Source organism: Chamaea fasciata, unplaced genomic scaffold (assembly GCF_029207755.1).
Source record: "Chamaea fasciata isolate MVZ Bird 193981 ecotype frontalis unplaced genomic scaffold, bChaFas1.0.hap1 SCAF_2, whole genome shotgun sequence".
Lineage (NCBI taxonomy): Eukaryota > Metazoa > Chordata > Aves > Passeriformes > Sylviidae > Chamaea > Chamaea fasciata.
In genome coordinates this window covers 39,888,222-39,903,696 of record NW_027094087.1, presented here as the reverse complement: position 1 = coordinate 39,903,696, position 15,475 = coordinate 39,888,222, and positions in this window count along the sequence as shown.

The window sequence follows — 15,475 nt, the reverse complement described above, 5'->3', positions numbered from 1 at the left end:
ATGAATAAAGACTACAAATTGTCTCCCCTTTGCCTGCCCCTTCACAGCAAATCGTGATGCCTGCCTGAGCAGTCAGGAAATTACCATAACTCCTCTCAAGTCAGAACAATTTTTCCAAACTGTGCTGGTGTCAAAGTCACCCCTTCTGTTTCAGGCCAGATGGAGTCCTTGAGTCACTGCTTGTGTGTACTTACTGACTGTGAGAATTGCTTAGTACAAGTATTACCTCTCTCTGCAAGCCTGGTCTGTCTTAAGACTGTCCATGGGAGCCTTAGAAATGAGAAGTCAGCTAAAGGGAGCAGAAATGCTCTTTTGTGAGACTATGCCAAAAACAAAAACAAAAACAAACAAACAAACAAAAAAGCCCACACAGAACAAAAAAAAAAAAAAAAAAAAAACACAAAAAAAAAAAAAAAACCCCAAACCACCAGACAGGAATTAGTACTTAAATTATCACTGGCTAAAAAACAGTTGGCCAGTTGTCCTTTCTGCCCCCAGATGCCAAGGCTCTAATGGCATTTAGAAGATTCCTGCTATTATTCATTGCCATTTAGAGCAATGTGTCCACCTTCCTCCCTTCAAATGAGAGCAACCCAAGCTACAAAAACAGTTTTGGGCCCAAACATGGTGCATTAGGTGACACCCACAACCTCACAATCTCACACAAATAATGCAAGATCTCACCAGTGTTGGATTCACGTGCACCTTCTCACCCAACTGTGCTATTCTTAATGCCTGTTGGAGCCTTTGCAGAACAGGTTTGCTCTGTCTCACACATAAGGTGCCAACTCCAACATCTCCTGGGGGTTGTCATTGTGAAAAGACTCAAGTTGTTCAGCCTAACATCACTAGAATTTAGAGTCAACTTATGAAATTATTCTTCTAACCCAGGGAACTTGTAATGGTGAACATGAAATAGAAAAGACCTTAAGAATTTTAAGAATTCTTGTTCAAGGAATCAAGCAGAACAAGATGCTGTGTCCAGGTGCTGAAAAATGGCTTGCCTCAGAAAAACAAATAATCCAGTGTTGCTTACATGACTGATTTTCCAGCAAGTCTTCATTATTGTCTGCCTAGTGAGGTGTGTGACATCAATATGGTGAGTCAAACGTGAGGGACCCTGCAAAAATGTAACCTCTTCAATTGAATAAGCCATGAAACTTGCCATTTGTTCATCTATATTTTCTGACACATGTTGTAGCTATTCCTTAAAGCAAATGAGCTATTTGAAGTTTTAAATTGTACATCCAGACAATTTGCCATAATCCCAACTGACTGAAGTGCAGTACATTTCACAAGGAAAATATGGAACACAGTGACCTGTAAAGCTTTGTGTTGGTAGCCAGTAGATCCTCATGTCAAAACATTCGACCGAGTAGGTGTTGTTTTTTATCTCTGTACTGACAGTATTTTATTACCTCTTGCAGTTTCTTTCCCAAGCAATAACAGAGAAACAAAAATGACAAGTGTCAGCGATTTTGAAGCAGCACCCAATTGTTGTTTCTGTTACAACAGCTTTTATTAACTCTCTTTTTCATTTTTTTTCTTGTTAAAAGTTGCGTTCAAGTCATGTGCATGTATTTGTTTTGGGGCTGGGGCAAGGACTGGCCAACTGTCTGTGCTTAATTGTGCAATCCTTGAAGAGCACTGCCCTCCCTTGCCACCCCCAGGCATGCCCTGGGGAGGAAAGCAGCAATGTTGTTCAGTGTACCCACTGGTTAACCCATGCTGCCTCAGGGACCAAATGGAAATCAGCTGCCACTCCCTTTCCCTTACGATCAGGTGCAGCAGGAAGAATATGATAATTAATCTGGATCTAGTCTCCAATTTTTTCCTAGAGCATGTGGGGAGAGTTTTCGCATCCTCTTGGTCTCTGGTACAGCTGTGTTTTGTACATCATGTTTTAACCCTGAAGGATTAATCTCCTGCTCTGCAGAGGATGTTCAGGAAGTGAAGTTGGCAGGGAGCAAATGTCAATTGAATTTATCTTACCTACTTACTGAAGCAAGGTCAGAGAAGGATGAGAAAGTGATTAATTTATATGGTCTCTGAAAACAGACCTGCCACTGTAATTCATTGGTTTAATGTGTTATGTTTAATTATACAGCTATTACCACCTATACTATGAAAGTAGAGGTGGTTGTAAATACAAAGTCAGTGCACTCAAGGAGTCAAGTACCTCAATATATTAGAAGCAGAGTGCAATGCCTGCATTTTGACAGAAGTCTGTCAGTTTGCACTGGGAGCTAAGACCCATTCCTGATCACCTTTCCTATTGCCTTTCCGAACACATGATCTGTGAAAAGCACATCATTTTGAAAACTATCCTTTCATCTGAGTGCTGATGTACTTTAAATGGATATTACTTGCATACTGCTATTACAGCTTTTTTTTTTTTTTTTTTTTTTTCCCCAGTAAAACCTTAATGTCAGCCTTGACTCATCAGCTCCTGGCTACTGACATGTGCTTGTGTCTTCACTACGTCTCATGTAGCTATCGGATTTGCTAGGCTAATGACCTTTAGGGGATCTAAATCTAATTTCTAAATGACTGCTCATTAGATACTACTGCATGGGTAGTTAACTGTATCAGCAACACACGATTCATGGGGACTTCTCTTCTGGGAAAAATACCTAAACTCCAATTTTATATTAAGTTTTTAAAGCTTTTGAGCATTTTAAATCTTTGTTAAAAATGTAAAAAATAAATTTATAAAGATTTGGAAGGAAAAACTTAGTTTTCTGATTCTTTATATTTTTTCTATTTCTAGATTAGTTTCAGAAGAGATAAAGAACATAATTTCATTTTTATTAAAAATGAAAAAACCTCTGACAAAGGACAAAATATTCATTCATCATTTATCTTTTTAATGCTTTTCATTGTCTCTTGCAGATGCTTGAAAAATTTTTGAGATCACCCAACACTGAGTTTAAGCACAACCATCCTGTTTGTGTTTACACACTGAAGATCTCTGAAATCACTTTGTCTTTAGTTGCTGCTTATATTTATTTTGATGTCTCAGCAATTGGAAAATCAGTGAGTCACTTCTCCACAAATAAAACAACTTCGTATACACCACCATAATCTGAGGCAATACAGGTCTCTTATCTCTGACTAGGGAAATTGGGAAGCTTAGGAGGGATATCACAGCTACGCTTAAAATGACAATGCTTTAATATAACTTAGATTTGTAGACTGTTGTACCTAAGAAGTGAATAAACTTTTTTCTTGACTTCCACTGCTCTTTACATCCAAGCTTTGTATTTTGTAACCACTTAGGCTATTCTTTTTCTCCCCATGGTGATCCCTCAGCACTTCCTGGCTTCTGAACTCATCGGAATCCAGGACTTTGGGCACATCCCAAGAGAAATCAGCTTCAGAGATTCATGAAGGAGTTCATTATATGAAAAAGGATAAGACTTACCACCCCAAAAAATTCATTGTACCTATGTACCAAGGCATATGCAGCAACGGCAACGCATATTGATACATCCAAATGTTCAAAGGATAAACTACCAGGAGATAGATAATCATATTATTGTACTAGATATCTGCTTAGCAGCTGTCAGAATGGTTGATAGCCTGGGGATGACTGGACAAGACAGCTGATAACACTATTATGTCATTGTCTAAACAGTCACAATGCAAAAAGATGGCATTTCAGTATGAGAGATCAGATAAAATGTGTGCAAAACCCCCACATATATCTTCAAGCTTTAAAAGCATTGCTTTTAGAAGGCAGAAATTTTGGGAGAAAGCTGTATCTAGTGTTAGTGAAACCATCACTAGATGATGCTGCAGTCAGAAGACCCCACAGCAGGCCTTCAGGCTAAAGTCTAACTCTTCTCAAAACACACAGCTCATAGCCGCCACACATAATGTAATATATGTATGTCTTGCTATAATCTTCTAATTAAGTCAATAGTCTGCAAAAGGAGGAAGGTTTCTCAATTACACTTTTTATTTTTTTAAACTTGGTGAATTAGCGAGAGAAATAAGATAAGCCACATTGTTCTATCTCCCCAATCAAAGCAATATACACTACACATTAGAAAAAAACCCTATTTACAGCTAATTACTCAAGAAACTCAAAGAACAAACCAAGCTTAAATTGTATTTTTCCAGTATTGCTTTATTGTGAATGCAAGAAATAAATAACACAAATGATAACAGGATTATGTTTAAAAATGCCCCTTAAAATGTCCAAAGATCAGACTTAAAGACCAAACTGAGGATGTAAAAACTCCATTCTCTAGTTGTACATATAATGTGTATAGATTATCTGTAACCCATGATTTGTTTTCACTAAATCAGGTTTAAAAATAATTATTTATTTATTTATTTATTTATTTTTATTTTCCAGTAGGTACAGGAAAGCTTTTCAAAAAAAGATGATATAAACAATGTCCAAATGCTCCTGGGACTTTAGAGGAAGGCAACAAAACCAGGGTAGGGACTGAAGAAGGTAACACTATTTGACTTCTTGAAAAGAAGGTTGAGAAATAGTTTGGATGCTACGCTACTAATATTTTCCCATGGATTATGTAGGATTTTTCTACATAATTAACATTGCATAATGAAGAGCTGATTTTAGATGTCAAAAATAGAAAATTCAGTCTAGAAATACAGAATGAGTCCAGGCTGATGAATTAACCACCACTTAACCTTTAAAATAAGATTAGATTTTCCTAGAGGACTCTTATTCTGGAGGAAATTCTGTGTCTAATATGTATCCACACAAGTGTGTGCACAGGCTACCTGAGTTATCATGATGCCTATTAAACACTGTTAAAAACATGTTTTTAAGCTTTGGTCATCAATATGACACGTAAATTAGTTCTTAGGTTTGGGTGTTGGGAAAATTCTTTCCTCAGACCTGAGATACCGAGGTCCTTTTGTTTTCCTCTGTTCTTCATCTGTCATGAGCCAAGCAGAGTTTATCTGGTGTCCCCAGATCACCCTGTGCCAGTAGCACACAGTTCTTCATCCTAGTGACTGCAATTTTACCATGTGGAAGCCTTTGCAGAAGAATATTTGTACAAAACATAATGACCTACAATGGTACAGGTCAGAGTAGAAGAGGCAGTACTCCCTCATGGATGTAAACTGTGTGTAGTGAAACATCTCTGTGTGTAGTACTGAACAAGCAGCATGCAGATTTGAGTAAAAAGGTTAAGAAACGGCTTTTGGCATATTTTTACGGGGCAGCATGACACTTGTAGTTAATGAAACCCAGAACAAATATCTTTAATTTGATGAAAAGAGAAAATACAGAAATAGATGAGGGTGTACTGAGGGTGTACTGTGCATATACAATTCCACCACATGTTGCTATTTTCATTGAATGAGCTGCCTCGAAAAAGAACAGGAAGATTTATGAAACTGGCAATGCATAAGATACATCTCAAAATAAGTAGGTATACATAATCAATCACCACTTATCCTCAAAGTAATGTATTTGTCATTGTGCCCTAGTTCTAGTTAAGCACATTTAGGCATCATCTACTCCTAACACATTATTATTTCCCCAAACAGCTATGCAATCCTGTCTAATTAATAGTCAAGAGTCCTTGCTCTCAGTGCAAAGGAATGTACAAGAAATAATAGGGCAGATTAAAAGGTTCTTTAAATCTTTTTTTTTATTCTAAAGGATAAGATTTGTTTGAATCACTTTTAAAATAGGCAAAGCATTTGTGCATGACTGAAAAAAGGCATTCAAGCATTTCACTTGTAGAGTTTCATATTAACACAGGAAAAAAATCCTTGTCTAGAATCATCTAAGCACTGAATCTGCTGGGCTCATCTGGCAGAAAGAGCACATTATGTAGTAAACACTGAACGTCTGAGAAGCAATGTATCATCAACAGGAACTGGGGATGGTGTTGTGACTGAAACTACCGTCCAACACGAGGCTGACAGAGCCCCCTCGGGGTGATTATGTGTTTGACATAATCCCCATTGAAAAAAAGGGTAGTTTAAGATTGTCATGATCTTATTCAGACTCAGCAATACCTAGGAATGATACCTAACTAATGGATTAACTTTCTGCTCATTTTTTCTCCTGGGAGAGCAGGTTATCTACCCAGACATAATGTGTCTACTGTAGCAACACCCAATGGGCAAGTTTTTTGGCAAACAGATTTTTGTCCATGTCACACTGTCTGTTTGACTCTATCTCCACCTTCTGGGGGAGCTTAGCCACCTAATTCATCTGTAGCCACCTACCTGCATATACCCACACCGTGGTAATGAACCCCAGCCAAGTGGTTCAGTTAAAGCAGAACCATGGTCTTCTTATAACATGAAAAGGCACCAAACAAATAGGATATTTATTGGATAAATAGACAGTCTAGAAGTTGTCTAAAGGCACTAGGTTTCTGAAGAGTAAAAGAGGTTGCACAGGATGAGACTGAGGCAAGAACAGGGAGGAATTAACCAGCTGGTGAATGTATTAAACTGTCAAGCTCCAATAATTCAAGGGAAAAATAAGCAGTTACCACTATCCAGCAGCTGTTTGGAATAGATTGAATTGGGAGTAGACTATTCATCTGGAGGAAGAGAAACAAAATTTTACCTTCAGTAGTACTAGCAGTTTGATTTGGGCCCTGTGCAGAGTTGACAGTGTCAGGGTGGTTTGTGAGCTGCTCAGCTCCTCTAATAACAAGTTTGACAAATAAACCTCCTGCTGATTTTAATACCATAGTAATAATAATGTCAGGAGATTTTAATTAAGAAACCACTTAGCTTTCCTCAGTCTCAGCCTTTCACAGCTCCATAATTTCTGTTTTCTTTCACCACCTTGACAGCAGGGTGAGGATTACCCCGCTATTTGGGTTATCCTTATCACAGTAATTTAGAAATCTCATTAGCGCAGGAAAAACAACTGTTCCCTTTAATTTTTGTTCCTCTGCTACACTAGCCCAGATTATTCAGTACAGTGTCCAGTACAGCTTAGATGAACAACATGGCCCTGTGTTTATAGGACTTTATCTTTTGACCATTGGTTCCACCCTGTGTTTGACTCTTGATACAGCATGATAAATTACCAGCTTTCTTCACATGTTCAATCGCTTGCCAATCTCCCCCTCTTCTGTTTAGCTCCCACACTGAGAAAAGCTGTTAGTGATAATTCAGGATATGTTTTCCTGGTGATTGTTCAATGCTAACTACAAACACATGGCACTTTGCCCAGCATTTAAAATATTTTGCAGCTGAGGGATCTTTGCCCTGCTCCTCAGACAAAGCAGCTAAAAAGACAGAACTAATGGCCTGAACATGGGATCAGCAGGACAGTTTTGGTTTGTGAGTTGCAGAAAGGATGTCCCTACACTCCAGGCAGCATCTCCCCAGCTGATGTGGTGAACCTCACTGGGCAGAGGTTTCAGGCAATCTCAGCAGCTGCTTCTCCAGCAACACCAGTATCCCACCCATGGGCAAACTGAGCTGCCTACACCACTTCTGTCCATGCAGTAGCTCTCAGTCCCTGAAGGTGGGCTGCTGTCCTGCATGAAAGGCATGGCTTCTGCCACCTGCTGAGCACATGAGTGCTCCTCACCTTTCTCTTTCTTCCAGGTGCTGTCTACAAGTGCAGGTGTTCTCTCACTAGCACAAAGCAACGTGGCTTTTTGTAAGGTGGTTCATCCACTTGGAGCTGAAACATGACAAAAGGCTTTCTTGGTTTTCTTCTTCAATTTAATGAAATATTTTTCAAGGTTTTGGAGGACTTCTGTTAAAGACATTTTGCAGGATGCTTTTGTGCTGAAAATCCAACAAATAATGACTATATGTCAAGCTGAAACAATCAAATCCCCTGTTATGTAATGATGGTTTCACATGATTGCAATTAAACTGCAATCTTAGTTTACTTGTACTAATTTAACATTGATCCTAATCTGCCTGCTTTTTGATTGTTATAACCATTGATTTTGGGAAGAATTGGAGAGAATAGCTTGTCCAACTGGTCTAATGAATTAATAATACTAATAAGATTGAATATAAATGATACAATCAAAAATTTTAATTTTATCAAGGCTGTAATCAATCAGCCTTACAAACTTACATTTATTGCAGTCAGAAGAATAGGACTTTTTGCAGAGGTACAACAATGTGAGTTAACAGAGTGAGGTTACTTTAATGTAGTTTAATAAACTCTTATTTATAATTCACTCATTTATCTCCTCCTGTTTGAAAACTTCTTAGATGCTATGCAGATTTTCTTTATCTCTGTGTCTAAAATAATGAGCAGGTTTTGAAGCCATGTACACATCTTGTTCTTGGCATTTTTTACTATTGCCTACACATTGTCCTTTTAGCAATGGATCTGTGTCCAGCCATCAGCACCAGACTCAGGAGCCTCAGTGGCTCGACTGCTAATACTGTTCTGGGTTACAGTTTAGCAAGGCTGCAAATAATTGTTATCTAAAGAGAAATCTTGAAACTAAATCAGGATAGTGTGACACCAAGAACTTTTGTGATTTGAAAGACAAAAAGAAAAAAGTCAATAAAAGCTGCTGAAATTTTTCCAGTACTATGATTATGAAACAGGACGCTGTAGAGAGATACTGGGTATGGCGGAGATATACAAGTCACTTTATTTGAAGAAAGAACAGTAGATTATTCTACATGTTTTTTCAGAGTGGTGATGAAAACTATTTTGTGTAGGCTCAACCCATACTCTTATTTTCATTGAGGTCAATGGATGTCACCTCTGAAAATTTTGAAAGGGGAATATGACTTAATAATAACAAAATCTGTCGTTCAGCAAATACTCTTAAACCCACACTTATTTCTCATGTAAGTCAACATAACTTAAATGCTTAGCTGAATGGGAGCTTACACATCTGATTCTCCAATCCTCATTCTTTAAGAGTAATACTTATAGGGTCAGACCAACCAAAATTATGTCAGCTTACCCTTAGCTGAGTATAATTCAGGAACAGATGTATGGGCTTGATGAGATCTGAATCCTTGCTTGTCAACTTCACATGTTCTGGGAGGCTGGCTGGGGTGACAGCTAAGATGGGTAGAGTATTGGGCTTCTCGGAACACTTACAGCTTTTCCTGGCAAATAAGATTCACAGGTTTTTACCAGGTGGACATTCGCAAAGCCCAGGGGTCACAGGTGAATTTAGCACTGCTGTCTGCACTGCTGTAGAACTTTTAGTGTACAGACCAATTTTGCTTTCTACTGAAACATTATATGCTTGTCCACACAAAACTGCTTTAAGAATTGGACTAATGTAGATGGTAGAGTGAACTGACAGCAAATATTTAAAGCAAATTTCTGGACCAGGCAGAGCAAATTACAAGGTTATTGAGTAAAGATTTTTCCCCTGGAACTGCTTCTTCTACTGTACTTCTGAGATAGCACAGACATTGTCAGAGACAGGATACAGGGCTGGATGTATCTTTGTCCCAGTACAATTGTTTTTGTGTCCTCATGACATCTTTTGACTGCAGAGAGAACTGAGCAGGTACATACCAACAGTCCCCAAATAAATGAAGGCCCTTCAACCATCTGTTGCTGGAACAGTTTCTGCTGTTTCTACAGGACTGAAGCCAAAATTTGCAGCTGCTTTATAATTTTCAGTAAACTTGCTGTTGCAGTTTCATTACCCATGTCAGGTTCTCCTCAACTTCACGTATTAAAAGCCGAATTTGGAAATGTCCAGAAGCAATAACTCAAACACTTATCCAAACTTGATAGCACAGACCACACGTTAAGTTGAAGTCAAACTAATTAACTTTCTGACATTTGTTCTTTAACTTTCATTGGTACTTGTTAATAAATCATACACAGATAACAGAAGAGATCAGTTCAAAACTCCACCCTGCTAGGACTGTTCCCAGGCTTTCAATGCCCACAGTGTCACATAGTCAGGAAGTCACACATATTCCCTGTTTCCTTTTCTTTTCCTGTATCACATGAAATCGGGAGAGTGCTAATCCTGCAGGTCACAGGGCAGAGCAGAGGTGTGTGAGGTAATTCTGAATAAACCAGCTGATGTACTGGAAGCATTCTCGCTACAGCAGCACTGAACTGTGCACAACTTGATTTAGCTTTCTAGTTTTCAGTGGGAAGTGTGACAGAATTGTCCTCAGCAGCAAATGGAAAACACTTCACTGCTTCCTGAAAATGTCAAACCATGCACAAGTATTTGAGACAAACGTTACACTTTGAAGACTTTGGTTTGCAGAATTTGATGAGCAGAGCTAGAGTTGCAGGTACAGCTCATGACAAAATTTCAAGTCACACAGGAACTGAAGATCTTCCATTGGACCTGAAATGAGTATTGGGTTTAGCTGCTGCTTGAGCTTGGATTGATAGAAAGATGTAAGAGAGAATATTGATCATCAAAATACAAAGTAGTCTAACTACAGGAATTCAGTTTCATTAAAATAATAATTCTATAAAAGAAGGAATTCATTAATTCAATCTAAAATCATTCGTTTTGAGACATGATAAGTATTAATATGTCAGTAGTCTGTCCATAAAATAGAGTGTACACATTTGTGTCAATTATTTTGTTATTCAGTAACCTCAATAAAATGCAGATCAGTGTACACACATTTGCTTCAATTTAAATTAGTTTCACACAGGGAAGTACCACAGTATTACACACAATATTATCATAAGCAGAAAAAGAATAAAATTGGTGTTTCTAAATTTACTGACTACAGTTAACAGCTTCAATAAATGATGAGATTTTTAGAACTTTTGGATTTCAGTGACTTAAATCTGCAGAATCTAGGCACATGTATTTAAAAATGGTAGCTTCTGATCTAAACAGGAGCTACACTGAATTCTCAGGAAAGGCCTTTGAAATGGAAACTGTTCTTTTTTTTTTTTTTTTTTTTTTTTTTTTTTTTTTTAATTCTACCTATCATTCTAAATGAATGGAAAAGGAAATGCAAGACGAAGTCAATGTCCTGAGAAGAATTTCCTCTTCTAAATGGAAGAGGAAATCAATGGCTGAGAAGAATATCCTTGTCTCATGAATCACTTTCCAGAAATAAAATGTAGATTCATTTTGTAGTTTATAGTATATGCTAGTATACAATCCTGGGCACTAAAATTCCTTACATAAACAATAGACTGCTGTAAGCATTGATTCTTGAGAGATTCTTCTCTTGTAACTTCACCACAAATATAAAAAAAAATCTAGCTTAAGGACTTCCACAAAAGAGCTGTGCTTTTCAGATATGCGTAAAAGTTAAACTAAGACCAGTTCTTATCCAAATATATCAAAGATGACAATACAAATGTCCAAGTCAAGGAAAAATGTGTTTGGTAGTATAATAATCAACACATTTTCTCTCTCTGATCTCTTTTCCCACTTTAATAATTTTTTCCTGGAAATGTCATCACCTTTCCTATCCCTGTCTTTTCTACTTAATCATTACTTGGTCCTGTGCAATTAGATTATTCTGGCACCTGCCTACTTCCTTTACTCCCCACTCCTTTACTACCCAGTCACTCTCCTTTGTATTTAATCTCATCAGTGGCTGACACTCTGTCAAATTTCCAAGAATGATTTCTTTTTGAAGTCCAACTTACTCTGGCAGCCTTTTATGGTCCTACTCCATCCATAGTCCCCACACATGACCCTGAGGCTCTGGGTTTCTCCTAACTCCAACCCTAAATATAACCCCAAACCAAACTTGGGCTTGGCTGACCTTAAGCTCAAGACCCCTTGAATTTGTGAGTTTAACAAAGTTCTAAGGGATTCTTTTTCTTTTTCTTTTTCTTTTTCTTTTTCTTTTTCTTTTCTTTTCTTTTCTTTTCTTTTCTTTTCTTTTCTTTTCTTTTCTTTTCTTTTCTTTTCTTTTCTTTTCTTTTCTTTTCTTTTCTTTTCTTTTCTTTTCTTTTCTTTTCTTTTCTTTTCTTTTCTTTTCTTTTCTTTTCTTTTCTTTTCTTTTCTTTTCTTTTCTTTTCTTTTCTTTTCTTTCCACATCCCTTTTTCAGCCCAGCATCCCCTTTGCACTAATACTCCCTCTTGAGGCTGACATGTTCTCTCTCACAAACCTGACAATAAATATCACCCTAGGTCTTAGACTTTGATGATCCTTAGTCATAGCCCTCTTGACTGAGGTCTCAAGAGAGATTTTCTGAGACCTTGCTGTAGACCCCTCCTTCCTTTTCAGCCCCTTTGAAGCTTCTGTTGCTGAACCTGGTTTGTAAACCTAACTTTTGCCTAACTTTTGACAACAGCAGAGTCTTAGCACCAATCCTCCAGCCGCAGCCCTCATTAACTAGCTCTTCTGGGAGGAAATTTTACACAGTCCACCTTCTTCTTGTGCAGTTTTGTGCACTTCTGTTAGGGTTAGAATTGATTTGGATAAGTTTTAGGGTTACAGTTTTCATTGAAAAATCTCAGTTGAAGTGAGATTGCAAAGGGGATGACCAAGGGCTGAACTACAAGAAGAAATCTCCCCTGAGAACTTCTTGAAGATTGTCGTGGCTGGGAACATGGAGAAGGCTCAGCCAAAGTCAAGGCAAAGGCCCAGTGATAGACTTAGTAGGAGGAGGGACACAGAGCCCTGCACTTGTAATGTGCAAAGGTGGAAAAATGCAGACAGGAGTGGCAGTTCTGATGTGGGTTGAGAAGCCTTGCTCCACCAGGTTGCCAGTCAGGAGTTGCTTCAGCCAGGTCTGCACTTGACAGAAAATCCATCAGATCCTGCACTTCAGCCAGTAAGGAATGTACACAGTGCCCCAGCTCACACTGACTTTGAAAGAAATGGTCAGCCATGGAGGGCTGCAGACACAATTCTGGGGACAAAATAGGCCAAGGGGGCAGGGGGCTCCAGCTGTAGGCCTATGCTCGGTTTATGAGAGAGGTCACAGGTGATCCATGCCAGGCAAGGACCTCCCTGAGGGGCTGTGGCCACTCCTGTCCATGCTAGAGCAGGGACATCCCTGACGGACTGTGGCTGAGCACAGATTCTCCTGAATCTGAATTTATTAAAAAAACTTCCAACTGCTAACCAAGAAACGCAGACAGCTTGTTTGTCTCTAAAAAGCATAATTCCTTGATGAGAGCAATAATATGACCTGTTTCTTGAGGGCAGCATTATCACAACTTTGTTTCTCAAGAGCAAATGGCTTCAGATTCCTCATTAGGTGGCACTTGTGTTGCAAGTGTCACCATGACAACCCAAGGATGTCAGTGTGTCTGTCACCAGGCAGCAGGACACCCAGTAGGGTCCCCTCTGGTCTCAGGTGCCCTCCTGGACCAGCTGCCTGGGATGCTCATGCAGCTGCAGTGATCATATGGAGGTGTCAGAACACTAGAAGAAAATCTGGATGATGCATTTTTAGATAATTATTTAATAGCTCTGGTGGGTTTATGAGCTCTGAAGCTGACGGCAGTGTGAAATTGACCACTCGAGACGAACAATAATCTTATGAAGACAGGCTGTGTGAAAAAAACTGTTGCCCTTTCAAAATTGAATTTTCCCATTTGTATTTACAAACCATTATTAATATAGACAAGAGTGAAATGGATTATATTAATATCCTTCAGCAAGTGGCACGAGGGTTGGAAAATGAGTAAGTATTTGCATGTAATTACAGCTCAGGCTGCCTGTAGTTTAAGCAGCTGCCTGTAAAAGCAAGCAGCTGGCAAGCAGTGGAACTGGGCATTGCCAGCTGTTTCATCCCCCTATGAAATGCTCCACAACATCATTACGTTTCCTCCCAGCCTCCATGGAACTCTGTACGTGACACCAGTGACAATAAGAAAATGCAAGAATATTCTGTCCAGAGCATTTTTTTCTTTCCCAGGAACTCCATCCAGAGGCAACACATGTTGCCACCCTGAGGAAGTCACATCTCTTTGGGTGAGTGGTGCAGCACAAAACCCATCTCACCATGCAATCAGCCCCTCTTTGTAGAAATAGGTGGAATATGGGGAGAACTTCTCATAAACCCACTTCTGACTTATCATGGGCTCAAGTGCCTGAGCAGCACTCAGTGTTCCTCACACTGGGGCAAGCAGAGAAAGGACTGCAGAAAAAGAAAAATATTTTCCATTGCCTGTTTGCAGTGGCTGATGCCTGGGCCATCTCAGTTTGCCTCAGATGAGGAATGTGCACTGAGAACTGTACCTTTGAGAGTTGCAAAACCAGGCAAGGACTGTTTTCCTTTAAAGGCTGCTCCCAAGCCAAATTGCACTATAATTCTATAATATTATGATATTATGATTCCTACCTTTCTTCCCTTTCCTTTGTACTCTTCCTCCAAATCGTGCCACATGATCTCCCTCTCTCAAAGAACTGAGTGTGACTGTAAGTCTTAAGATATTATGTTACCTTTAGATAGTAACAGACCAATAGAAAAGGCAGAACAAAGATATTTTTAACAGTATCTGGTAAGGATGAAAACGAAATATGAGTGTTAAAGTCATTGCTGTGTATTGTAAGCAAAAAAAAGAAGTTGGTTTAGGACAAGTAATTTAATGTCCTAACAGAGTGTTTTTTTCCAAAACAATTCCTTACATAAACAACACAAATTTTAATAAAATAATAATTTTCAACAAAAATTTTACTACTGACCTGATTCAAATCTCAGTGGTACTTAAACTATAAAGTAGTAAATTATAGAGTACACTCTTTCTGGTTTTTGTTCTGCCCAACAGTAGATTTTCAACATTCCGCCTGAAGACAAATATCTTAGTGTTATTTAGTATGTGGAATTAGGAGATGGCTACAGATCAAGTTAGGATTTTAAAAGAATATTGAGGTTATAAACATGTAAGGGAAATCAAGTTAACAAGATCACAGAAATTAAATATACCTAGTTGCACTTGGATACATTAATCATTACTTCAAACCTTCAGGTATATAAACTTTATGTCTGAAGGCGAACAATTTAAAATAAACTCTCAGATTATCTGAAGTCAAAGTATGTAAAGGTTCTTCTCATAGGAATTATTAATATTTGCAACATCTTCACTGGAAGGTAGCGCAAAACATAAAGCAGAGGGCTTTATTGGTGAGGTTATACTGGATTATTCCAAGGTAAATACAGGACGAAATTAGTCAAAGGGGAAAAAATGCAAAGGGAGTAGTATAGAAAATGGTAACCAAATACTGTTAAGATTATATGTGTTTCTACTTTATACAGACTCATGTAAAGTACCTTCTAGAATCCAAGGCGAAAAGGTGAAAACGAAAAACAACAAGAGGAATATGTCTGTAGATCTGTTGGTCAAAATCCCTGCAATATGAAGAATAAGAAATTAATCATGGTCATGGTCTGTTTCAATGGTTTTATTCACTATTCATCACCAACTACGTCTTAAAAAGCACTTGCAAGAAACAAGAAATAAATAGATTGGCTGTTTACCAGCAAATTGAACAGAAGGTCAGCAAAGCTTGGTTTACCATCAGGCTTTGGCTCCAACCTCACTGTTCCATGCCTTTGTGTGCCTTCCCACACTTTGTGTGAAAGGGTCAGCTTTTAGTTTTGGGT